Below are 27,955 nucleotides of genomic sequence, written 5' to 3' on the forward strand. Positions count from 1 at the left end.
AGATGAGCATTGCATGGGTCAACATGGAAGTGAGGGGTAGATGGACAATGGTGAAAGATTTCTGTAGTATGTATAACCTATGCACGGCGGGGTGGATCACACTGCCATTAACAGACTGACTGCAGAGAAGATCACTGCTGGATACACGATCTCTTACAACTGCTAAATAGGAAGCAAACGCTACCTTGTCATCCTAACAGTTAGAGTAAAGCTACAAAGACAAGTTAATAAAACAAAGAGATGGGATTTGATGCAATGAAACTATCTGACCCAGGAATCAGGACAGACTTTACAATCCAGCTCTCAAATAGATTCCAAGAGCAGTGGCTAATGAATTATGATATAGAGGAATAATGGGCTCACTACAGAGATGTCTGCCAGGAAGCTGCCAGGAACTCCACTTGGACCAAGAGGATCAAGGAAAGACGAATGGATACAGCCCCACACACGGTAATTAATTGAAGGGAAAAAAAGCTTAAAAAAATAAGGCGACATGATAAGAACACCACATGCTGCAATGGGAATCTGTAGAAAAAAAAGTAAAGATGTTTTATCCAAAAGATAAGAGACTGGCATGACACAAAAAAGAGAGACACGCCAATGAAGCATTTGTGAGAAGCAATTCTTAGAAACTGTTCCGGGTGTGTCAGGTTCTAGAGTCACAGTGGCATCATCAGAGCAAAAGATGGAACATTATTAACCATGGAAGCAGAACAAAAGGACTGATGGTGAAAATACTTTAATGAAGTACTCAACCAGCCAGAACCAACAATTCCAATCGATGGATGTGAAGAAGTTGATGAAGAATTAAGTCTCACTCCTAGAAATTTCCAAAGCAGAAACAGAAGCAACTAAGCAGGTTAAAAACATAGCAAAGCACTGATCAAGATAAGATCACTGCTGAAATACTTAAAGCTGAGGACAAGGTGGTAGTACATGAAATATATAAACTTTGTAATATGGTTTGGGAGAAAGAATTCTGCCCAGAGGAGAGGAAGAAAGATATGATTTGTAAATTACCAAAGAAAGGCATGTGACAATTAGTGAGGAATAACACTACTTTCAGTACCTGGAAAAGGTATTATTAAACAGAATCAAACTGGTCACAGATGAAAAACTGCATACTGAGCAAGCAGGTTTTGTACCAGAAAGGTAGTGTACAGATTACATCTTTACCCTAAGATGATTAAACAAGGGCTTGGTTGCCAGAGAAGATTAGTCTTGAACTTTATTGATTTCACCAAAGCTTTTGATTGCATTCAGAATCACTATGGAAGATCTAGCAAAAATACAGCTAGCGTCACTGGATAAAATGCTGTATGAAGGTTCAAAATGCTTCATAAGGACAAAAAGTAGAGTGGCTGGCTTGATATTGTCATTGGAGTGTGACAGGGATGCATCTTATTATCTCCTCTTCTGCAAAGTGATAGATTACGTGATGTGCAAAGCAAACATCAAAGGAAGATACAGGAATTATATGGAATAGAGGAAAACTGCAAGATCTTGACTTTGCAGATGCCTTTGTTCTATTGGACACAGGTGATGATGCTGTGAGAAATACCACCATCAATGGCAAATATGAGGCTGCCAATGTAGGATTAAGAATCAGTCAAAAGAAAATGAAAATCATGATCATCGAAAGAGTCAGTGATGGAGGTGCGTATATGATCCACAGTGAAGAATATGACATGATTAATGGGTTTGTATATCTCAGAAGCATAATTAGTGTAATCCAGCCAACTGTCCATTTTATTTTATTTTTTTTAAAAGGTCAGTCTGTTTAGCAGCTTATATATCCTTCCCTGCAAGGCATTTTCTCCAGCTCTTTGAATCATATTTGTGGCTCTTTTTTGCACCCGCTCAAAATGTGGACACCTGAGCTGTACAGAATACCCAGCATCAGTCTCACCAATGCAGACTACGGAGATAAAATCCCCTCCCTAATTCTACTCCAACCTTTATCCATTCAAGGAACGCATTTTCCCTTTTTGCCACAATATCACTGGGCACTTGTGTTATTTGTCCACCACAATCCCTAGATCCTTTTCAGAGTCACTGCCTCCCAAGTTACAGTCCCCCTTCTGTAGGTATTGTACAGGTGACAGACCTAGCTCACCATGGTTGGGGTGAATGCAAGACTGTCTTTTATTTCCCACTTACGCAGATGCTTTCCTCCTTGCTCTATGTCCCCTAGTGGCCACTCTGAATATTCACAACTAACACCACATGTGTTTCCTGCATTCCTTTTTCCTGGAAGTATAATTTTTCTATTTGGCTGTACTAAAACACATTTTCTTTGAATGAGCCCAGTTTACCAAGCAATCCAGATTGATCTGTCTGACTGCACCATGACTCCTGTTCCCATCATTATTTACCTCTCTGCCAATCTTTGTCTCAATCGCAAATTTTAGCACAGGGGTTCTCAGACTTTTGTACTGGTGACCCCTTTCACAAAGCAAGCCTCTTGAGTGTAACCCCCCATATATTAAAAAGTGTTTTTAATGTATTTAACACCATTATAAATGCTGGAGGCAAAGCGAGGTTTGGGGTGGAGGCTGACAGCTCGCAACCCCCCCCCCCCCCATGTAATAACCTCGTGACCCTCTGAGGGGTCCCGACCTCCAGTTTGAGAACTCCTGCTTTAGCAGAACGGGAATAGGAAATAACTGGAGTAGCTCACATACCACTGAGTGGTAACTGTAAATGAATGTCAGCTTTTTAATTGCAACAACTGCGGTAATAAACTACTTTTATGCTGTCTGCAAAAGGCTCTACAAACTAGTGACTCTGGTTTTTAAGACATTTGATAGGCTACTTTGAAAATTGGATTCACTTTCATTGATTATTGCTTCCTTCAATGTCCCTTAATGGACTGGCATATTCTTCTGACGTGAGTAATGAGGATTAATTGGATGAAATTTTTAAAAAGGAAAAATAGTAAGCTGCATATCAGAAAATGCTTAGTAATGGTGAGGAGTGGTCCATTACAGTAGTCTGGAGGAAATCAGTGAGTAGAACATCATTTCAGACATTCAGAAATGGACAAGAGAAAACACTGGAGATTGTGCTGCAGGAAGCGGGATGGACATAAAATCAGATCCTATATCCTAACTCATTCAAGTATTTCTGTGTACACAAATAATCCTATTGCCTTCAGTTGGAGGAAGAGTTGCAAAATTGGACCTTAAATGATAAATCATCATCATTTACATAGTGCTGGCATGGTGGACACTTTGCAGACATGTAGGAATAAAAGGTCCTGGCTCACACACTAAATAGAAAATGTACAAATAGAGGGTTGAGGTTTCAGTGCAATAAAAATCATGGCTGAACGATGACGTTTAGCTCTTCTTGCATGGATTCCATATTTTGTTCACAGTGGGACTTATTGATCTTCCCCTGCAGGGAGGACTAGAGTTTATAGGCCTCTTGGAAGAATTCTGTTCTGAGGAGAGGGCTTAACCATGGAAAAGAAAGGGAAGTTCTTGCATTGGAAGGGCTTATGGAGAAGGCACGAAGATAAGTGCAAGAGAAGGCTGTAAATTGGTTGAAGCAAAGAGGATGGAGAGGTCCTAGAGGAACTAATTGGTTTCTTCCATCTTGAACTTCTGTTTCTTCTCTCTTATTTCCTAGTCTTTTCAACTCTGGTGCATGATCTGAGATCTGCTCATGAGGGACTACTAGGACTCATACATGTTTCCAAATATCACCTTTAGTTTCTGGTGTGAACAACTACCCTAAAACTGTGAAATCTGACTACCATCAGTAAAGTGAGATTTTGCCCTACAAGCCTAGTTCACTTGAATAATCCCACTGGAGTTATGGGTAGTATATTAAAGGCTCATGGCGAGTAAGGGGTTACAGAAGCAGACACACTGTATGTTACTGACATTGGACTAGATCCTGCCATTTATTTGTATGCAAAACTTACATGGCCACATTCTACTAAATTCAGAAACAAATTTCCAGTCTTCTTAGGGAAGGGAGGAGGTGTAGGTAGGGAAGACTAGTCTTTTCCTTCATTTCAGTAGGTTTGCATTTTTATTTTAGTTCTCTAACACGTTCTCTTGGAATTTAAGAAAACAAACTAAGCAAACTAAAACTTGTAAGTTGTGGTACGTGGGAGCTTGCATAATTTCAGCAACCACTGAGTAAAATCCAGGAAAATCTTAAAACCTCATTCTTGCAAACTATTTTACTCCATCCAAGTGGGTGGATAAATGCAAATATTTGATAAGTACTTATACATCTCTAACAGTACTGAAAATGTAAACCAAGGGATGTTGGAACATTCTCAGTGCCGAATGGACCTTTTTAACCTCTAGAGTTTTAAATATGTAAACAGGTTGCATATTTGCTGAGAGGATATTTATATGTACTTCCTGTTTCAATGCTATCTTTTAGCTGCTGGAAAAGAACCAAAAGTGTTCTACTCCTTTAGAAACATTCTCCATTAAAGAAAACTTAGACAAGTTATTTGTTGTTCAGATTTGGAAAATGGAACCTAATAGAATGTATATTTTGAATGTTTTAGCCTTTTTGCGACAATAAGCAAGAAATAGATGGCTGCAGAGATTTGTAAAAGAATTTAGAAGCCTTCTTCAAATCCACCCCATAGCAATAGAGACTGAAAGTTGGTCCCATCTATTGACTGTTCAGGGCCTGTGGGAAATGATTTTGGTGGTCCTAGTTCTAAGCCTAGTGGGCAATTTTTTCACATCAGTAAAACCACAGCTGGCACAAGTAAGTGGCCTGGTTGACAAGCTCCACAAAAAGGCCTAAAATTGTATGGGCATGAAAACTACAGTGGACAATCCTCTTTTCCCAGCAGCTGGGCCTCACTTCCAGGGCAGGGTTGGGCTTTGTGAGGGAAGCCTGCACTTCTGCTGTCCATCTTGTTTCTGTTCCATCAATAACTGGGATTTCAAGTTCCAAGACAGTGATTCCAGCACCTTTCACAAGCAAGTTTACATTAAAAAATGTTTTCAAAGGAACCCACTATAAATGGTACTGTAAGACACGCTGGTGCCTTACTACTGATGGGCTCTGCCATGTGAGGGATGAGGTAGCATAGAAAGATAGTCAGGTACTGGGTGATACCAGCTTCCTCTATTAGTGCTGTCCTGCTTCCTGATGGCAAAAGTCACTGTGCAAACTATGAAAAAATCTCAGTAAGGATAGTGGGTGATGAGCAAGTTAAATTAAAGCATGAGGGGAAACTGGTATCCAAAATAGTATTGTAGGGAATTATTAATAAACTATCTCAGAGTCAAGCACTTAAAACTTTTCCTGACTGACCAGGGTTTCAAAGAGAGAACAAACTAGACAGGGGGAAAATGACATTATAGCAGGGTTGGTGATTTAAAAGCATCCCTGTTGGGCCAGTAGGCTGATACACTGGTATAAATCCAGAATAACTAGACTGAATTCAATAAAGTTACTCTGGATTTATACCAGTGAGAGTAAGAAAAGAAAGAATTGGTCTGCCTCCTAGGAGGCATGACTATTGTTAAAAATGTTCAATCCACCCAAGAAATGCCAATCCACTGATGTTGACTAATCATTTCCAGAAGTACCACTGGAATGACCACGGTATGTGTGATGTTGAGGCATAGGAGCAACTTACAGATAGGGAAACTTTGCCATCTCATCATACTTTCTGTGGGCCAAATGCTGCCACCCTAACTGGTGAGGCTACCTGAGCAGTAAATAAGGAGCAGCATAAAGGTGTCAGGATTCAGTCATAACCACCATACATTTCATCAGCAACACCTGAAATGTGAGCAAATGTGAGAGTTGTGGATAGGGGATAAAAGTTCAGTCCTGAGATGGAAGGTGTTCTCTCAATGTATGTGCTCTAATATTATGAAAAACAATGAAGTTCTCTTTTTCAACTAAGAAATGAACTGAATGCTGCGAGACCATAACTTTGCCTTCTGACAGTACAATCGGTAATTACCTGATCGCATATTTTTATGGGCCACAAATCACAGAACATGTATGCTTCAACAACAAATTAAGTGCTCATGAAAGATAGAATCACAGAATATCACGGTTGGAAGGGACCTCAGGAGGTCATCGAGTCCAACCCCCTGCTCAAAGCAGGACCAATCCCCAATTTTTGCCCCAGATCCCAAAATGGTCCCCTCAAGGATTGAACTCAATCCTGGGTTTAGCAGGCCAATGCTCAAACCACTGAGCTATCCCTCCCTCCCTAGACTGATAGCCCAGGAAGATGAATTCCTATTTAAAAACATATAAAGTATATATCACAAGCACAGCAATTAAGAATTTGTTACACTGCTCCAAAAAAGAAAAGGAGGACTTGTGGCACCTTAGAGACTAACAAATTTGAGCATAAGCTTTCGTGAGCTACAGCTCACTTCATCGGAGTGAGCTGTAGCTCACGAAAGCTTATGCTTAAATAAATTTGTTAGTGTCTAAGGTGCCACAAGTCCTCTTTCTTTTTGCGAATACAGACCAACACGGCTGCTACTCTGAAAACTGCTCCAAAAATGTGCTTCACCCCTGACCAATGACATACTAATTATTATAGTGGTTATAATGATGGAGGCCAATATCCACTAAGAACTAGTTTGAGACCATCACATTCTTTCATATACTATAAGTCACTGAACAGCCATCAGATGGCAACAATTTATATAGCTAAAATATTGACCTCACCTGGTTTTGAGCAGGTGGCCTGAAAGATTCCCTTTATCATATTCCCAGGTGGTGGCCCAAGAGTGGGGGGGATGGGATAGTGGGTCATGTGCTGAGTCCAGGGGGTTTGATCAAAGAGGGGGAGCATGGCCCACCTCAGCTTGACACCCTTCTCTCCCTCTCCCCAATCCCCCTAGCTACAGTGGCTCTGGAAGTTCTCAGGTGTTTGCAGTACAGTGTGTGATGCTGTGGCTGCAGGAGTCTGGCTCTTTAGGACATTCATGTTCAGTTATTTTGGCAGGCTGTCAAAATTTCCCTGAAGAACACAAGCCAGAGAAGAGAAATGTTGATTTTTAACAGCTTATATCTTAGCTAAACCTGGATGGAATTTCATGATGCAAAAGCAGCAGCACTTTTCTAGCCCATGAACTTTGTCAAATTTCAAAGGATGGCCGGCTATAAAATAGAGACATTAGAGCCCCTCAAAAAGAGTCATAAGGCTCTTATAATAGAAAATATTAGGCAACCTAAATATATGGGCCTCTGCCAACTCCCCCTCTAATTTGTAATTTTATAATTATATTACAGAGTAACCAATGCCAGTTTATACTAACTGAAGGTTTGGTCTTCTACTGTTTTTAATTCTTAACAGCTGCATCCATATTGCTATGTAACAGCTGCATTTTCAACTCTATTTCTTATCAATTTTAAAATATTGTTCACGGCCTCAAGGACAGATCATCTCCAAGGAGAATAATAAATATTCTTCCAGTTTTAAATCACAAAAGGATAGTAGTCGTAACAGATAAGCCTTAATAATTCAACAGTAGCAACACAAAATAATACATTAAGGTAGAGCTAAGGTAAATTATATGTGTTGGCTTAAATTCTGAGAAATGCCTGCTGGTTTTGCATGCCTCAACATCTTGGTGGCCAGCTTGAGGCATCTTAAAGGAGCCTGATTTTCAGGTACTGGTTGCTTATCACTTTTTTGAATATCAGACCCCTTTAAGGTGTTCCATGCTGGACAGCCAAAAGCAGAAGAGCCCAAAAGTCACCATTCACTTTTTTACAATTTAGGCCTCTGCAAGCATAGCATACAGGTATACAGTAAGCTGCTTTGTAGCTATTACATAGATAGCTATTAAAAAACAATTGCAATACTTCCCCCTCTTCACTTGACAATAAAAATGGAATGGAATATTTGTGAAAGGAGCCTTGCTGACAGCCCTGGAAACTGATGTTGTTCTTTCATCCATCAAACAGGTACAGAATATTCAGCATCCTGCAATGTGCCTCAAACTCTAAATACATCAGGAGGGGTAAGAAGGGGTAAGAAGATGCATCAATAGCCACTCAGCCCTGGGCCTCTCTTATGGAACTTTTAAAAACTGGTGCCAGTTTTCATAATGGTTTATGTAAGGTGAACACTGTCCAGAGGAACTCATTTCACGATGGTCACTGACCTGCCATCAAACCACAGTACCTTTCAGTGAGTTCTGATCTACACCACTTTGAAATCAGTGACTGGTTACCATCCCATTAACAGCCCCTGAGCCATCTAGTCTCCAAATGAGAAGTTTTTATTCATACAACTCATTTGTAGCGTACAAATACTTTTGACAGTCACTGCCCTAAGAACTTCCAATCTAAAGAGGTAAGACAAAAGATGGGAGAAGGAGTATTAGAATTATCCCCATTTTATAGATAGGGAATTAAGGCACAGATATTAAAGGTATGCTTTTTCCAAAGCATCTCAGAGATTTAACAGTACAAATACCATTGAAAGTCAGAGGTTTTCCAAATCCCATGCTAAGGCATTTACTCAAGGTCACATAGGAAGTCTGCGAACTGAACTCAGGTCTCCTGAATCCCACTCCAGTGCCTTAAGCTTGTTTATTATACTCAGACAAGAGACTAATTTGATGTAACCAACATGGTCATTTCTAATTTAGACATCCCTGGCCCTTAAAGAAACTGGATGGAGCCCAAGAGCATTATATGCTGCCAGCATTCACTTTTCCCCAACCAACATGTGATGTAGGTTCAGGGCTCATAAACATTTTAATAACTTCATAAAGGGACAAATTTTGGATTAAAAAACCTACCTTCTCACTATAAATTTAAGACCCACTTCAAACTACATATTAACATGAGATCTCTTGCCGAGAGGGTAATACAAAAGAAATTTATTTTTAGTCACGGATTGCTTTCCTGTAGTACTCAGTAGTTTTATTCATACCAATGTGGAGACGGTAAACTTCCAAGTTATGATCACATGTAATAGAATGAATAGATATAGAGAGAGAATATAGGCATCAGTGAGATAGTGCTTTTATCCTCCTCAGTTAAGTCTTTGTTCACCTCACGAGCATGATAAATACCACATAAAGCTTCATCAACAGCATTGTGTATTAACAAAACAAAGGAAAGAAGCTAAATTAGAAAAAGAACTGGGCAGGCACATTACAATTAGCAGTGTACAAATTGGGTAAGAACTGGCCTGTAAATCTGGTCCTCAGTCCAAGCCAAACTCAAGTAGTTTTTGTTGTTCCATATCAATTCAGCTTCATCCTACAAACATTATTCATCTGTGTAGTCACACGCATCAAAGAGACTGCTTACATTAATAAGACTGGATTATGCCCTTAAAGGAGATGAGGGGAAGCCTATATGGTTATGCAATAGACACATATTAGGGCAGATTCTTGGTTACCCTGTGGACCCTTTACACTATAGAGCATCATAAAGAGGCTTAAAATCAGCAGAAGTGGCCCATATGGAATTTTCCTGGTGTAAGGGGGTTCCCCACACATTGCAGTTCTTGTGTACCACCTCTGTGCTGCCGTACCACACAGTCCCTGGTTCATGGCACATTGGGGAGGGAGGGAACATGGCCAATGCTAATGCTATTCTCAACTGAGGAACAGTCACCTGAGAACTTTTGTGACCAACTGAAGTTGCGCAAAGTTAGGCCAACCCCAAAACTACCTGTAATGCCCTCCCACCCCCCACTCTTTTTTGTTCCTGTGCCAAGCATAGCTTGGCTACAACAGAGAATCTGCCCCCTTGAGAATGTAAAGAAATAAAATAAAATAAAATAAAAATAAAAAGGCTAGAGAATTCAGACAGACAATAGCCATACCAAGGTCTAAGGGAACTGAAAACTTCATAAAAATGGGGGGGGGGGGAGAATTCAGGAAGATGAAATCAACAAAAATCAACACTGTTAACAACTGAAACTCTTCTATATTTTGGCTACAATTTTTTTCTGTAAATACAGCATTTATTAGCCTCACTTTTTCTTTGTGATGTTAGAGCTATCAGGTCTGAGAAAGACCACAAAAGGGCCAGATTCTCAGCTGACGTCAATCCATGTTGCCTTCAGTAAAGCTATGCCAGGTTATGTCACCTGAGGATCTGGCCAAGAAAGATGATTATTCCAGGGTTTGGTATTCTCAAGGCAGTCCCTAAGATTCCCCATCCAAAGAAGTCCTGTACTAGAAGTGCTCGTTTTCTAACTTGCCTTCAAGTCACTCCTGTGGCTCTCAATAGTGCATAACTTGTCAAGATAAAATATGTTTGGGGACATACAATCTCTACAGAGCATTTTGATTTAACTCTACTATTTCTGAAAGGCAGCCAAAATTCCTTTATGTTTTTGAAGAACTTTGTTTTCTAAATATCATCCATGGACAGATAGAATACAGAAATCCAAGGTTGTTTATGCAGTTTTACTTATGTGCCATATTTTGTCCATCAGAGTATGAATTTTCTTTTGCAAGCAAAGAAAATAAATCTAGTGTACAAGATGGCTAGGTTTAGAGTTCATACATGGAAAAAACTCCCCTTTCAAATCGGTGGGGTTTTGTCTGAATAAGATCTGTGAGACTGAGTCCCTGCTAACCTCAAAGCAACTTCATCCAGCATGTAAAAATAAAGTTTTGAGGGCTCCGCTGTGGCTTTCACTGCCAGACCCTGGGCTAGAGTGAGGGTGGTGCTGCCTCCTCCACTTAGCACCCCAGAAACATTCAGACTGATTCAGACAAAACATCTCTTGGAAAAGCAACTGCATATCATAGCAAGATCCAAGGCATCCTTTGAAAGGGTCCAGCATGCTGTCTCCCTGTGACGCTGCTTCTCCACTGACCAGCACAGAAGAGGTATGGACCAGGCGCTAGATTCATGCTGTGTCTGTGATGAGGTGATAGCCAGGATAAAAGGGAAGCAGCTTGTACCTCTCTTAATCAAGAGACTGACAGGGGCCAATGTTCCCCCCCAGCACAGGCTAGGGCGTCCCTAAGTACTGTTGTAACTTACGTCCCTGCTGTCATTACTCCTATGGATCACTGGAGAGGATGCAGAATTGCTGGGATGTAAAATGCCCCACTCACAACTCCTTCTGCCCAGGCCCCCAGAACGCCCCCAGCATAGACCATGCACCAGGAACCTCTGCCTAGCGACTGCCAAGGGGACACAATGTGAGAAGAAATCTGTTCCTAGGAGTACAGAGACAGACTGCATGGGTGTGCAATGGCCAGGAAGACTTCTTGAGTCCTCTCTTTGTGTAACTGCCATATCTCTACCAGGCTGGCTATAACACTGAAATACTTAACTGTTTGAGCCTTGTCTTGTTTGTTTGTTTGAAGGGGAGGGAAACACTGTAACTGACTGGTGGGCTTACTAATTATTTTAATAAGAGTCTCTTTATTTAGCCTGCAGTGGCTCCTCAACATAGTAAATTTCTAGACTCTATTATGTCTCACAGAGTAAATCTATAAATTCCTGACACTAACTGAGAATGAAATTGTAAACCTAGTAATTTACACCAAGCGTTTAGATGTAGCCTCCCTAAGTGAGCTGGACAGTGTTGCTTCATGAACATGTCCTTTGTAAAGGGGAAACAAAACAATATTGAAGAGGAGGAATGAGAAATTAGCTAGATTAAAGAGCAGGCACTCAAAAAGCTTAGCAGTCGATGATAGCCTTATCTGCAATGTCAATTTGCTAGTACTCACAGGCATCACCTCAATCAACAATATCACAATGCACTTCATGCTTTGAGTGCCTTTCATCTGAGGATCTCAAAGCACTTTGTAGACATTAATTATGTCTCAACACTCCAATGAGGGAGATGGGTATATTGGTTAAGATTTCCATAGCAGTATGGGGAAGTCAAGGCACATACCACCCCTTAATTGCATTGTTTGTCTATGGGCCTATCTACATTAGGAACATTTTTCAAATATTTGCACCAGTGTAACTGCAAGTTACTGGAATAAGCTATAGGAGGGGAAGCTCTGGTTTGCGTCAATTTAGCTGTATGTGGGTCCCAATGTAGGTCTACATCAATGTAGTTTTGCCAGTGCAACATTAGAGACTTGCATTGATGTCCCTACATTGATGTATTTCTGCTGTAAACAGTCCCTAAACCCCTCAAAAAATACACCTATTTTACAGCTGGATAAAATAAGGCACAGAGAGATCAAATGACTTGTCTAAGTCACACAGCGAATCAACAGCAGAGCTGGAAAGGCCTGTACTAATGTTGATTCCCAGTCTCCTGACTCACACCCTAGACAGCACTATCTCCTGGTAATGTATCGAAGAAAGGCGTTCCGGTTTCCTTCACATTTTCAGAGCATTTTGAAATTTAGAAATTCCTCCAATTTTGAAAGAGGATGAAGCACTTCAGAAGCTTTTGAACTTTCTATCCCAAAAATATTTTAACTGACTTGCTGAGTGCGAAGAAACTGCAAAGACCAGCATTTCCAATCAATTTCAATTCACTATCAAATGTCAAAATGGAACAATGTAGGGCAATGATTTTTCCCCCCATTCTGCTTGAATGGCGCAACACAAACCGCCACCTCTGTCCTCTGCCACTAATCAGCTGTAAGAAACAGGTATATTAATATTAAACCTGGCCAGCTGTAATGCATTTGCTAAAGTAATTATATTTATTTTTACAGATTACATGTACTTAGATTTCACTTACTACTGTACTAGAGAGAGTCAGAGGTTTCAGTTTTGCAGATAAAGCTTGGCACTGTTATAATCAAAGACAGAATCCGGTGCTTAAAGCTGCTAACCATACACGCATTTAAAGAATGTAATACTGTATTTAGTCCAACAAAGCCCACTTATTGTACACTACAGCATCTATATTTTTTTACTCTCCAACTCAAGTACCCTATTTTTCTTTCTTTCATTTCTCATTACATTAGCAAAGCTTAGATAATTGGATAGCAATTGTCTTAATATTTAAAGCCTCGTGTTCCTTTAAGTGGGCCTTTTTAGATACACATAGCTTACTAACAACGAAGGGCTGAGTACTGGTGCCAGGGTCTAAGGTTCCTCAAGGAAGCTGGCCCAGGTAACAGTGCAGCAGTGTCTTGAGTATTGGCCCCACAGCAAAATATTGTTTGATTAAATTTGAACTTTGTTTTTTGCTTTTCTCCAGTGATTGTCTAAACTATACGTTGGGCACTGCAGACAAATATTAATGCAGGCAGGGGTAAGGGCTTATCTACACTTGAAATGCTATAATATAGACACTATCTATGCCAACAGGTGGGGTTCTCCCATCAGCACACGTAACATCTCCCTGAGAGGTGATAGCTAGGCAGACAGAAGACTTCTTTTATAGACTAGTACTATCTACACTGGGGTGTGGGTCAGCTTAACTACACTGCTCACAAGTGTGGCTTTTTTGCACCTCTGAGCGACCTAGTTAAGAGGACAATTTTCTAGTGTAGACCAGGCCTAAGAGTCAAAACCAGACAAACACTTCTTTGGTGAGACACAAAGATGCATTTCTATAGGGCTCATACCTAGGAGAAGAAATATGAAAACAATAAACTGAATAAATTCTGTTGCACATAACTGTTATGAACAGTTCTTTTAGGAAAGATAATAGCTAAGCATCTGACCCAAAGCCTGCTGAAGTCAATGAAAATCTTTCTACTTTTCTTCAGTGTGCACTCTGGTCAGGCCCTAAGTATGTTCTTTGTTGGGCAATTCAGATACTGCTGTACATTACATGAGACATAACAGCAACATTGCAAACCGCTAGATATGCATGATCAGCCAGTGAGAATGTGTTTGGCTGGTGTAATGCTTCACACTAGCTATTTCATTGACTGCATATGTTGTCACTGGAAAACCTGCTGAGGAATTTTAGATCTGAAGTTCAATAGAAGCTCAGAGAAGTTTCTCTCTACTACATTCAGTTCAATTTAAGTTGGTATGAAAAATCAGTTATTTTACTTTCTCTCTTGCTTCCAGACAATTAAGGCCAAATTTTCCCACGCCACATCTGAATACAACTACATTGATTTCAGTAGGGCTGAATGTGGCCTTTAATTGCTATGGTTTCAAACACAACATGCAGTAATACATTACAATGCAGTTTTCAAACTGGCACTTGAATTAACTGTTTAGTGGTTTTGTATTCTAGCTCTACTATTAAACCAAACATGGGTGTCTTATCGGTGAACCTGAGTGACGAGAGAAAAAAAAACTACGGAGGGTAAAACAACCTGGTCTTCACTGGTCAAAAAGGAAATGATTGGGACAATTTTGTGGCTCAACTTAGTACAAAATCAGCACATTTGATGTATTCTGAAGTTTAAAAAACTAAACAGATTCTCAGCAGTGCTGACAAACCCAGAGTTTTCAGAAATATATATATATATATATATATATATATATATATATACACACACATACACACACACACACACACACACACACACACCTCCATTTTCAGAAAGAGGTTTGCCTATGGGAGCAATTGATTCCATGGGAGAATTTCTAGAGGCTACTGTATTGCTGATCTTATAAAGGTGCCCCTTGTAGAAATGATTTGATGTATCTATTTACATTAGCATAGTCTGGCTTTTCAAGTTTGGCCCATGGTCCCTGTAATGGGGACACCATTTCTCACACGCATACCCATCTGGTCAGGTGCGTCTGCCATCTTTCAGTTCATGGTGACCCCTGTCAGGGGTTTCTCAGGTGGTTTTTCCAGTGAGTCAGCCCTCTGGCTGGGCCTTACACACTGTGTGTGAATCAGAACAGACCCCTTCCGGTGTATACAGTCCTTAACTTGTCCCGGCCCTGGTATGCAGCCATACCCCCAGGACTTCCTCCCTGGAGACACTGTCTTCTTACAGCCATCCCCGAGTTCAGTCCTTACCAGCAGCCAGCCAGGAGCTGCTTCTTTGCTCTTCCAGTCCCAGCAAGGAGTTTCTTGTTAGCTCTGCCGGTCCCTGATCATACTAAACTGTCTGTGGTGGTGGTGGTGGTGGTGGTGGTGCTGCTTGCTTGCTTGCTTGCTTGCTTGCTTGCTCTCTCGCTCTCTCTCTCTCTTCCCCCCCACCCCCCCGCCAGTAACCCAATGATCTCCCTTCCAGCTCCAAGCAGCAACTGACTGCTGCTGCGCTGTTCTGCTGCTGCTTTTACATGGCCCTGCTGAGCCCTGATTGGTTGCTCCAGCAGCCCCAGGACTACTCTAGGACACTTGGAGGACTTCTCTTCTGCTCCTCTCTGGGATGGGGTGGAGGCCTCCAGCAGGCTGTCACAGTCCCTGAGCCAACAAGCTTGCAACCTAAGCAAGATATGGCATGGCACAGGAAAGGACTATTTGAGGCATAAGGTTTCCAGAAAACAATTGGAGTGAGGTGTTCATAATGTACTTGACATACTGTGTTGATTCCCTAATGGTTATTTATTGAGTTAAGTAGGTGATAGTGGGTTAAGTGTGAGAGTGTGTGTCACTGTTGGAGAGATTGAGAGAAGTGGATTTTGAGAAGAGTAGGGCAGAAAATTGATCAGAGAGAAGAATTTTGCCCTAAAAGGGGGATAGAGGAAGCATAAAAGAAAGGGCTGAAAGCTCACTCTCTCACACATGTGCAATACAGATTATGGTTGTAGGTCTTGGCTGCTCTTGAGAACTTCTAATTTACTTTCAGAGAAGAATAACTTATTTTTCCTAATAACCTGCTGATCGGTATCACAGTACAAGTACTCAAGAGGTTTCTGAAATGCAAGAAATTATTAGTAGCTGTCAGCTCACTGGGAAATTAAATCACTGACCAAGTAGACAGGGAAAGTAAATAGTCTTTAAATATCACTTTGCTACAAAAATTAGGTTCAAGAAATAGCAAAAAATTCACATAACATGTAATTCCCATAAATTGGACTCTCCTGGACTCCTCAATACCCAAGATCAGATTTGTCAAGAATAAAGAGTATGGGAGTATCAATGAATCATCCTTTTTAAAATAAGGATTTTGTTATGTAATAAGAATAACTTTGCATACTTTCCTCAAATCTCTTTACAAACAAGAAGTCAATATTACTCTATTTTGCAGACAGGGAAACCAGAAGTGACTTGCTCTGAATCACACAGTGAGTCAGTGGCAGAATTGTAATGGTTCTAAATAAACCCGGGATCTGAAGCATCTTGGGTGACTAGACGTGCGTGGAAAATCCTTCTTTAACAATTAAAGGGTGAAGTCTGTTGCCCTATCTCAGTCAGTACTCGGAGAGTTTTGCCTGAGTAATGTTACCTGAATCTATCTTAACACAAGTTGCAGGATTGGGGCCTGAGTCAGGGCTGCTGAATTGAGCCTTATGTCTGTTCAGTGTTTCTTTTTAATTATTCTATTACCATCTAAGGAGCTTAGAGCAGTTTGGCAAAACTTCATAGTTGCATCATGAGCTTCTGTTTAGCATTGGACTTACATAGTCACATTTTTGTATGATGTGTCTTGTAAAGGGGGGAGCAAAGGACACGCAAAATGCAAGGTATGGAATGGCTGGGAACAAGATTCCCTTCATACTATCTATATAGATATTTGTGAACCACTAATTACATTTTTTTAATTAAAGAAAAATTCATAAAGATAATTTCCACTTGCAATAATCAGTGACTTCAACTAAGTGGAATTCTGAAATTACCATCTCTTCATCATCAGCTGGGTAACTAACATATTCTTTTATGAATACTGAATAGGTGCATTATACCATATGCTTTTTCTGTAAGCCTGAGGTGGACAGGTCCCCTTTTATGCACACTAGAAGAAGTACAACACAAGTGGTGCATGTTTGTTTAATAACACATATGTAAAAGTCAAGTAGTAATTTATACTGATTACATAATGAGACACTCCATCTCTTTTCAAAATGGCACTTCAGTCAAAGCCAGTAACACCTGTATAAATGCAAAGTAACATCTGGTTTATAAATCTGTTCTTTCTGGTACTCCAGAGAGATACCTTTATGCCGTATGTGGAACAGGCTGGACCAGAGCTGTATGAAGAACATTAACTATTTCCACACAGTCTCCCTCCCTCTGACTTTGCCATGTTTCTGTTTGAACGTTCAATCACTTCTTGTACATTATCTTTCAGCTAAGGGGCCAGATTCAGACACGACACTAGTGAATGCAACTCCAGTGTCAGAGAGTTACAAACCCTTCCATCTGATCTTCATTTAACCCAGTCTCTTCATTTCCGCACCCACGTGCCATTCTTTCTTCCATTGCAAATGATCTTTGCACACTGCCACCTTTTCTATCTGAGACTGACCTTACAGTTTCACTCTCTTCTCAGCAAACAAACAAACAGCTTCTTTACAAAGCCACAAAAAGATAAGCCAAAGATTTCCTAAAAGTGTCTTTCATAACGGGCCTGATCTTCAGCTGCAGTACATCAATATAGTTCCACTGATGTCAAAAAAGCTATGTCAGTTTATACCAGCTGAGGATCTGGCCCAATCTGGGTGGTGTTTTTTTTATGTGAACTTCCATTAGTCAAAAGACAATTAAGGATGGACAAATTGGTTTGGATAAAGTACTGTAACAATCCACGTCAACCTAGAACTTCACGTTTGTTCACCATAGAGATGGATGACTTACCCAAAACCACAAAATTGAAAGCTGGGCTTGTAACTCAGAAGTTAATGGCTCTGAGTCCAAAAATGTTCAGACAGCTAACAAGGTCTTCTTGGATCTTTTGCATGTGAAAATCCTCATATGAGAAATGTCCAGCATATTCAGATTATTCTGCACCTGATAATTATGGGTTCTCAATGTTTGTAAATGTTTTAAATGCACTTAAATTCTAAAAATGATTCACTGATGGAAGCATTTACCTAGTACGTGCTCTGTAATCAATGTGATAGTTCTACCAAACTAAAAATAAGGGGAGGCATTCTGGTGATTTAAGAAGCAAACAAGTCTGAGAATGTGAGGGTTGGGATGAAAACATGATTTAGAGTTGCCTGCATAGGGCAAGAAATCAGGATTCATGTTTTCTGTTCCTGGGTCTTTCATTGACTGTGTTTGACCTTAGCAGAGACATAAACTCTCTCTCTCTCAGTGTCTATATGTCTGAATTGTGTATGATATTTAACTACTTTATACAGGTAATGAGTGTACCAATTAATATTTCTAAAGTATTTCAAGATTGGTGCTCTCTACTAGGGTAAAGATAACATTGAAATAAAAGGGACATGGTAAATCAGGATTAAATGCCCTGAGATAAGCATGCACTGTGCTTGAATTGAGGCTCGCCTACTAAACCTTTTCTTGTTTGAGCACTTAATTCACTCAAAGGAAGATCCAGAGGGGACTGAATGGCTTAGAGGATTTGTAACAAGATACAAAGCCTTTCACCTTTAGGTTCCACTGTGAATTTGGTGAAGTTCATTAGTGAACAGAAGTCATTCCCACCTGATCACTCTTTCATGCTCCATGTGAAATGAATTGGTGATCTCATTCCCATTTGTGACAGGACAAATGTCTGTATCTCAAAATGGACCATCATAACTGGTATTAATTGGCATAATGTATAGGGCAGGGAATTTAGCTCTCACCATATTTTTTCCAAGGATAATAAGCAAATTTCACATGACAGAGCTACAAGTGCCACCTTTCTCTAGCAATTACTTTTTAAATCTCTAGACATAAACAGATGTTCCCTTCCCAGCAACATAGCGTTGTATCAATCCACCAGACAGATATCAAATTCCATATATCAAAGGCATATCATATGGTGATAGGGACAAAATGTTAAACTTGTGCTGTAAAAGGAATTTCAAGAGACAAAGAAAAATAAGAAGTTGAATATTCTCTTCACTATTTTTCCAGATGAAGTTCTAATAGCTGCAAGAAATACAAAGAGACTGTGTAAACAAGTGTATCAAATATGATAATTCTTGGTTTGCACACTTATAGGACTTGTGCTATCCTGTAAAGAGAGAATTTCAAACCATCCCCATGCTGTCCCCTATTTGTACAACTGGGGAGAGTTTCCATTCTATGCCATCTCTTTTTATTTCTGGTTTCTGAATCATGCTTAACTATTATTTTGCTTCCCTCCGAGTGCTCTAATAAAAGCCGAAGATGACTGCTGCATAATCTCAGTCATCTTAGGGCATGTCTTCACTAGCAACATTAAAGTGCTGCCATGGCTGTGGCTGTGTCGTCGCAGCATCAGCACTGGGAGAGAGCTATCCCAAGGCTATAAAAAAAAAAAAAAATCACCTCCACGATGGGAGTAGCTACCAGCGCTGGGAGCACGGCTACCCTGCCACATTACAGCACTGAAACTTGCAGCGCTCAGGCAGATGTTTTTTCACTCCTCTGAGCGAGAAAGTTGCAGTGCTGTACAGTGCCAGTGTAGACAAGGCCTTCGATTCGCTCTACTACTGTTAGTGTATATAGAATAGAAAAGAGTAGCACATCACCTAACATGATTATTAAGGATACTAAGCACCTGTAAACTTCAGTTTCAAAGCTCTGTACAAATTAAGTATCTGAAATCAAGTGTTTAACTTTACACCTTTGAGCAGTCCTGTTGAAATCAGTGGAGCTATATCAATTAACATTGCAATCAATAAAAAGGGCAATGCATCTACTCAGGCTAATGATGCATGAAGATTTTAGTCCTTACTGTGGAGTACCTGAAATAGGTTGCTTTTTAGAAACAGGATAAATATCTCAATGAGCCATTAGTCTATTCCAGTATTGCAATTCCTTCGTGTAATAAATTCAGAAATTGATAGTGCTGAAGTTTTGATCAATTGAAAATTTCAAAAGATTTTCACTAAGAAAGATGTAGAATTTGGTTGTGTTTATACAACACCTGGCACAATGGGGGTGTGGGTCTATGATGAACGCCACCCAAATATAAATGATAAATAACATTAATAATAGTGGATAGAGCACATTGTGACGGGTTGCCCCCCTTAGGATGCCACTTGATGTGCTGAGATAGCACTGAGCCTGCATGTTATGCCAGCCTGGGCACCCTTTTAACTTGTCTTGCTGAGCCCAGCTATTAAGCCTCCTCCAGCACAGACACAGGCAGGGCCACACCCAACTGCAGAATGATACAGACACTGAGGTCAGTTCGGTGAAGACTCGGCTTAAGGGACTTGATCCAGCACTCAGGTGTCCACCTCCCTTGGAGTGCAGACCCAAAGGTGTATTGTGAAATCTGCCTCCTCCCTCAATGTGGAGGAAGGTATGCACAGCCTCTTTCCCCATTATGAACTGTACAAACGGGGTTATGTTATAAACAAGAAATAAGTTTTTAACTACAAAAGGTGGATTTTAAGTAAATATGAGAAATAACAGAACAAAGCAGATTACTGAGTGAATAAAACAGAATACGTAAACTACACTTGTTTCACTAAAAAAAATTGGTTACAAATAGTAATTTCTCACCCTAGATATTGTTGCAGGCAGATTACAGAAAGTCTTGAAAGGCAGCTGCACTGGTCTCCAGCTTGAGACCTCAGGTATTATTACAAGTTAGATGCCCTTCCAGCTTGGGTTCAACTCTTCTCCCCTCAGTTCAGTTCTTGCTTCAAGGTGTTTTTCAGTGTCTCTTTGGGTGAGGAGGCAGAGGAGAGACACGATGATGTCACTCTCCTGCCTTATACAGCTCTTGTGTATGGCAGGAACCCTTTGTCTCCCAGTGGAAGAACACTGGCATTCCAAGCAGTGGGTCCAGTACCAGGAGACTCAGACCCATGTCTGTGCAGGGCTGTGGCAGCCATTACTCGAAGGCTATCTGGAGCATACACAGGAAGACTAAGCTCTTTCACAGTCCACAGGCTGTCTTTGCTAATGAACTATTAGACTTGTTTGGCTTTTCCATTGTTGTACCTGAAGGGCTGGTTGGGGTTGACACCCAAAGTAACACATTTGAAATACAGATACATAGTCAATATTCCTAACTTCAGATACAGAAATGATACCAGCATACAAATTGGATAATCACATTCACTAAGTCATAATCTTTCCAATGATATCTCACATGAGCCATCTTGCATAAAGTATATCTCAATTATGTTATATCCATATCATAAGCATATTTTCATAAAGAATATGGAGTGAGATGTGACACACATAACAGAGTGCCAGGAATTCTAAAAGCATGTCTGTTGCCGATGTCTTCTTTGGCCTTGATCAATTCACTTTACATATGGGGAAATACACAGCTAGAAAAGCCAAGTGGTATTAATGACACAACTATCTAGTTTATCTACCTACCTTACTGTTTTATACTGCTGCCCATCACCATAATATGAGCTCCTTCCATGTTAAAAAAAAATCAATCACAAAATCAATCACTCATGGAGTTCATGGTGTCTCTAGTATTCTCCTTTTTTGGAGTAAAAACTGTTTTTTAGCACTTTAAGTACCCAATGTGCAACATATTCTTGCACAATCCCAAAGAACGGTTTGACTGGAAAAATAACTAGTATTTAGTCAAATGTTTGCTTTGATTTTTGCCAAGTAAAACAACTGCACATAAGGAGATTTATGCTGTATTTTTGGCTGATTTGTATAAATGTTAATCAACAACTTGAAAAGCATAAAAAAGGGTTCTCTGGATGTTTGAATGTGACACAATTGCAAATCTAATATGGAGGTGATCCATGTTGGCATTAAAGATAGCACTCTGCCTTGCAGGAGAAAGTCTCCATTGGCTTCAAAGGAGTTACTCCAGATTTACACAGGTGTAACTGAAAGCAGAATTTGGCCCTTATTCTCAGGTCCCCTCATTTATTTATTGCTATGTGTTGACATGCCAGAGTTTAAAAAAAAAATCCTTAAAATAACTCTCCGAGAAAGTCTCACAAGGACTTTGGGCCTGATTCTGATCTCACTTTCATCCATGTAAATCAAAAGTAATGCCATTGAAGTCAGTGAGATAACACTAGTATTAAACCAGTGTGAGATCACATCAGACCCATGTCCTTAATAAAATGACCACTATTAGCTTATCTCCAAGTTTCCATTCATTAGGATTTCTGCACTGAATTTGCACGAGCAATATCCACAGACCAAGAAATACATTTGAAAGTGATGGCTATTTTCTCCTGCTGAAAACTACAGAATGCAGCAAACTATCCCTCTTCTCATCCAAAAAACTACAGCTTTTGTATTTTGTTAACAGAAGTGTTTATGACAAAACACGTGTGAATATACCATAGAAACCATCCGGCACGGGCTGGGGAGAATGAACGAGATGATCTAATGTCTTTCTCTTGTCTATTTTTTATGGCCTCAACTGTTGGTGTTCAAGTCTAAATCATGGAAAAGCACTGAACACACAGAGCTAAGTTCTGCTCTCAATTATAGGAGCATCCCACTGAAAATCAGCAAAGTCCCTATTTAGGGTCCAATCCTATTTAGGGTCACACTGATCCCCAAACTTTTGGCTATATCGTACAACTGTATTTAGTGGTGTAAATCAGACAGACAATCTGACACCAAGCTCAGTCTGTTCCTTACAAGGGACACACTTTCCCCTCATTTTTTACTAAACATGGACAGATGACTTATCTGATGTGCTGATATAGAAGACAAACAAATATGGAGTTCCACCAACCCCCATTTTAACTGTTTGATAGCTACATGTTGCTTCTAAAAATTGGTTTCACATCCATCCACGATGCTGTGAATGAAAAAAAAATCACTATTCATCACGGATGATTTGTGAATTTGTTGGGACAGACACTTAAGGAATGGTACTGTCAACATTTTTAGTTTGGTAGGCAGTGCACTAAACTTTAGCCTCTTTGGGAGGAGGCCCGATTACAAATTTTGAGTTAGGTCTCAAGTGAAAAACTGCATTAGTTGGTGTGATCCTGTTTGTGCAAATCAAAACAACCTCACTGCAAAATGTGACCTAGTTGGCAACCATTACTAACAGACCCACACATCAACAGGGGGGACTCACCAGGCTAAGGACTTAGGCACAGTGACCAAGCTATGCAATAGACACATCAGAGTACCAGGTTCAAGCTTTCATGGGCACTACCTTCACCTACAAATTCTGATTGTAGTGGGGTTTTTAAATGAACTCTAAAACATGCACCATATAAATTTCCTTTAATAGCCTCACCTCCTACATTTCAGCCTTGAAAGACTGAAAACCATATGGATGAAATAAACATTGCAATCCAGCAATACCTGCTGTACCCTGATAGATTTGTTATTGAAGGGCTTTTCCAGTGTCTCAGGGAGCCACTTAAGAATATGAAATAGGTCGGATTTTCCCCACAGTAATTCAGTTCCTGTTGGAGAAAACACTACGGGAAGACCAGATATTCTGTTGTTTTGGTTTCATAAGTGGCTCCATGATGCATTTGAAACACCCTGAAAAACAACTTGGCATTAGTATATGCATTATTATTAATAATTTGATGCCTGACAGTGGCTATTTTTAACTTTATTAATGTTCTTATGGAACCCAATTGACACCACTAGGAATAGCTTCAGCCTCACACTAGGAATGATCAAATGATGCCTCCTCAGTAGTTCTGAAGGAACTGATTTTACAAGAAACGCTTAATTGACAATCTAAAAGCAACTTCTCCACACCATCCCCTTGACTTAACAAATCTAGACTTTTGAAAGAGCTGGGAATGTCAACTTTCTGTCAAAAAATCTGCCTTCCGCAGGTTAGCTATTTGAAACTTTATAAATAGCTGAATAGGTTACTGAACAACAATGGTTATTTTCCATAATCTGTAAACAGAAGTGGCACCGTATCTCGGAGAGAAATTCTCTGGCTCTGAGAAACCAAACTACGCCTGGTTGCTGGTTCATATCCAGCCCAGACTGGTAATGACAAAGGTGTTACCATCTGATGGCAGGTGCAGCCCATGTGAATTGAGTCTCTATCCAGTTCCCAATAGACCAACATCCATATTGAAAAGCCAATTGCCAGAACTGATACGCTTGGTGGAAATCATAGAGAGGCCCAGAGATGTTTGAGCATGGAGGCTGAACTAGCCTCTCTCACTTAGTTGTGGTCCCTTCATGAAAGGATTGACAGCACTTTGGAGGGGCAGTGAGGGAAACGTGTAATACTACTATCTGTATTGTGCCTATTCTGTGACTAAAAAGAATATAGGAGGCCGGATTCTGATTTCAGCTATGCCACTTTAAGTTCTCAGAACTCATAGGAGTGACTGGGCTCAATACAGGAGTAACTAGGTGAAATTCAATGGCCTCCGTTATACAGGAGGTCAGACTAGATTATCTACTGGTCTTCTGGCCTTAAAACTTTGTCTGTCATTGCAGTGTTTCCCAAACTTGGGACGCCGCTTGTTCAGGGAAAGCCCCTGGTGGGCCGGCCCAGTTTGTTTACCTGCTGCGTCTGCAGGTTTGGCCGATCGCGGCTCCCACTGGCTGCGGTTCGCCACTGCAGGCCAATGGGGGCTGCGGGAAGCGGCATGGGCCGAGGGATGTACTAGCCACCGTTTCCCGCAGCCCCCATTGGCCTGGAGCGGCGAACTGCGGCCAGTGGGAGCCACGATTGGCCGAACTTGCGAATGCGGCAGGTAAACAAATCGGCCGGGCCCGCCAGGGGCTTTCCTTGAACAAGCGGCGTCCCAAGTTTGGGAAACACTGCATCATTGGATTCCTATCCATGTCACCAAGCTCAGAAACTGGTCCATAGTCTCCAAATCTATCAACATGGCACAGATCATTCTATTTCCAATTTATTTTAAACAACCTGAGAATTTTGGCAGGGAGCAGATCCTGTATAAAATTTCCTTGCTGCAGCAACCTTCCTATCTTTCTTCCCATGAAACACACATGTAATTGTATAGTGGTTTTGTTATTTTCCGTCTCAGGACTTTGATGGCCAAAAAATCCCACACACCCATAAAGAAAATAAATCACAGTGGCAAAAAGTAAATGCGCATATATTCTGATGACTTAATGTGTTAACCTGTCTGTGCATTATTTTACTATGGGTATTTGGGGGTGGGTAAGGGACTTTTCCTGTAAGCTCTGGAACACCAAATGAACCATTGCACAGCCACTATTAAACCATTAGGCAGAGAGTTTTGGTCTGAGGATCTGTGTGCATTGATCCTTTTCTGCCCCAAAAGCCCTCTCTCTGGTTCTACAGAGACAGCACACACAAGGGGTGAGAACTGCCTCCCGCCCCACAAAGGACTCTCCACAGCCTCTCCCCCTCTGTAAACTGGATTTAGCATTTTCGTGCATCTCTATCCATGGATGAGAGGAGGATTTCATCCATTGTGCCAGAACCTCAGCCACTGCAAATCTGCACAGTTCCACTGACTTCAATGGATCTATGCTGATTCAGACCAGCTGAAGATGTGGCCTATGGTATTTTAAACTGGCACTATATACAACAATTTATATCTCAGGGATCTAACTACAAGAACAAAAACCAGTAATAGAGTTTTTAATGCACCTTTAGTAGAGGAAGTTGCAAACACTACTATTCCGCAGGTTCTCCTTTTTTACTCTGAAAAACCATAACTCCCAATGGGTTATCCCTTGTTTGTATAGGGTGTCCAGTGAGCAAGCCATTTACTATTGCAGTTAAAGTGAATGAAGCTCAGACCTTTCCATATATGGCAGTGCCTTTTAATCAACAGGGAACGAATGAGCAATGGAATTTTACTTGGCTTTTGATTTTGCAGTGCCCTATCTTATATGAAATATTGTTTTCTGATGAATGGTTGTTATTGAATGTGGGAATAATTTTGACCCAAGTTTTTGCAGACCCATGATGTACATGAAACAGAGAGAGTGGGCCAGATTCTGAACTCAATTATCCCATCATAAATCTCACTGAAGTTAGAGTTACTCCAGATTTATACCAGGATCATTTAGATCAGAATCAGGCCCAGGATAAAGATCATTCACTGGCAATGGAGTTTCACCAGTGTAAAACTGGTGAAAGTTAAGATCAAAATCTGGGCAAAAGATGTCCAAGCTAAAACCTGGACCAAATTTTGTTCTCATTTACACCAAACATCAGATTTACACCAGTGTAATTAACAGCAGAATTTGGATAACTGATGTTTTAAGTTTAAAAAAAGGATTTGAATTAGGCTTCTTTTATCTGTGTACTGTATACCAGCCACAAAAATGCATGGCAATATTTCAGCTGGATCACTAACACTCATTCATATTTATAGCAATTAAAATGACATACTTCAAACAAAACTAGATTTTAAAGACTGAAGTTACAAAGCAACAGCTGTAGCTTATCAGACATCTGAATGGAACCCATCATTTTCATAGCAGGGGTATGGTCATGTATCTAAAGTTAAATTCTGCTCTCAGAGGCGCACAAAGAATCTAAACTCTGACATTCTTGCTATCCCCACATGCCTGGAGCGCCTCTCTCTCTACCCACAGGCAATATGAAGGCAGAACATCAGAGCACTGAAGCTGTGCGTGGATCCAAGAGAAGAATTTTGCCATGTGCCATTAGGCATTTTGTGATATCAGCAGTGGATGGGAGAAGCTATTCAGATAAAATAATAGCTGACCAGAATCTTCCCCCATATCTCAATCCTATCTCGACCAGATCCTTTTTCAAGGTTTGCAAAAAGTTCCATAAACCATTTTCCCAAACCTCTGCCCTTTGTAACCAAGATACCAAATTCAGCCCTAGTGCTAACAAGCACAATTGCTTTTTAAATCAATGGGGTTTCATAACAGAGCAAAAAGAAAAGGAGTACTTGTGGCACCTTAGAGACTAACAAATTTATTTGAGCATAAGCTTTCGTGAGCTACAGCTCACTTCCTAACACGGCTGCTACTCTGAAACCTGTCATTATAACAGAGCAGAGGAGGAGAAGGGAGGGTGTCACTAGCTCATTGTGGAGTTGGGGTGGCGGGGGGAGGAGAGGAGTAAAGAGGAATCTCTTAGCTCTTGCTAATCCCAGGGGATTGAAGAGAAATTGTTCCTGCTGCTGCTGCTCTTAATAGAAATGAATATATGGACTTGCCAAGGAACTCCACCAGCTGTTAGCATCCCCAAAACTGCAAGGAGTAATGAGATGTCCTGCCATAGCTTATGGGATGAAAAGAAAGGAATATTTTGACCATGGTGACTTTTTGGGGAGGGAACCATTTCACTGTAGCAGTGTTCCCTGTCCCCTGTGAACACTGCTACAGTGAAATGGTTCCCATCCCAAAAAGGTACTCAGCTATTGCCTATCTGAGGCAATGGTACTCAGCCATTCCCTATCCGAGGCAAAGATATGCGAAGAGTAGTAATGTGCTCTACAGCATTGACATTTACATAAGGAGAACGCCAACATTGAAGCCCTCCAAATAAGAAACCAACAGATCACAATGTCCTTTCTTGGGTAAAAATTCCCTTTAAAGGCAATGGGAGTCTGGCCTGTGTAAGGGCTGCAGGACTGAACCTTGAAATTTAAAGGAACACAGCAACTGCCATTCAGGATCAGACCAGTGCAGTGGTCCATCTAGTCCAGTATCCCGTCTCCGACTGTGGCTACAGCCAGCTGCTTCAGAGGAAGGTGCCAAGAAACCCTGCGGTAGGTAGTTATAGAGTAACCCACAGGGAAAGTTCTCCTCAACCCATTAGTTAAAGAACTGTCATATTTACAGTATCCCTCATTACTCCCAAAAATTATGAGAATTATATAAATAGTGAATCCTATAATTTTCCCAATTTGCAGCATTGCCCCAAACTATCTAACATTAAAACGTTTGCTTCATCATTCTTAAATTGAATCTGTTTCCCTGTCCTTCGAATATCCAGTTTCTTGAAGGGAGGTTTAGGGGAGGTATGTACGTGTGCGTGTGTGCATGCGTGTGTGTGCATGTGTATGTGTGAGCGCGTGTGTGCGAGCGCGTAACCAAGTTGTCTTGCTGCATTTAACAATATTCCCAACATTTTTTTATTTATTAGGCTGTAAAAATATCCATTGGAATAGATCCAAGCAGAGCATTTAG

The 27,955-nt window shown here is 40.6% G+C and overlaps 1 protein-coding gene across 17 annotated transcripts in view; it reads right to left on the reverse strand.

The window, feature by feature from the left end:
• The window catches only part of CALD1 (caldesmon 1), a 236,987-nt gene that overhangs the window by 202,329 nt on the left and 6,703 nt on the right, over positions 1-27,955 (reverse strand). The window contains exon 1 of one of the 17 annotated variants that reach the window (XM_043517162.1): positions 21,233-21,346. The exons of the other annotated variants lie outside the window; for them this stretch is intronic. The gene's annotated coding sequence lies outside the window, so the exon portion shown is untranslated. Of the gene's footprint in view, positions 1-21,232; positions 21,347-27,955 lie in introns of those variants that run through there. 17 annotated transcript variants of the gene reach the window in all.

The sequence above is a fragment of the Dermochelys coriacea genome, chromosome 1 (genome assembly GCF_009764565.3).
Source record: "Dermochelys coriacea isolate rDerCor1 chromosome 1, rDerCor1.pri.v4, whole genome shotgun sequence".
NCBI classification, from domain to species: domain Eukaryota; kingdom Metazoa; phylum Chordata; order Testudines; family Dermochelyidae; genus Dermochelys; species Dermochelys coriacea.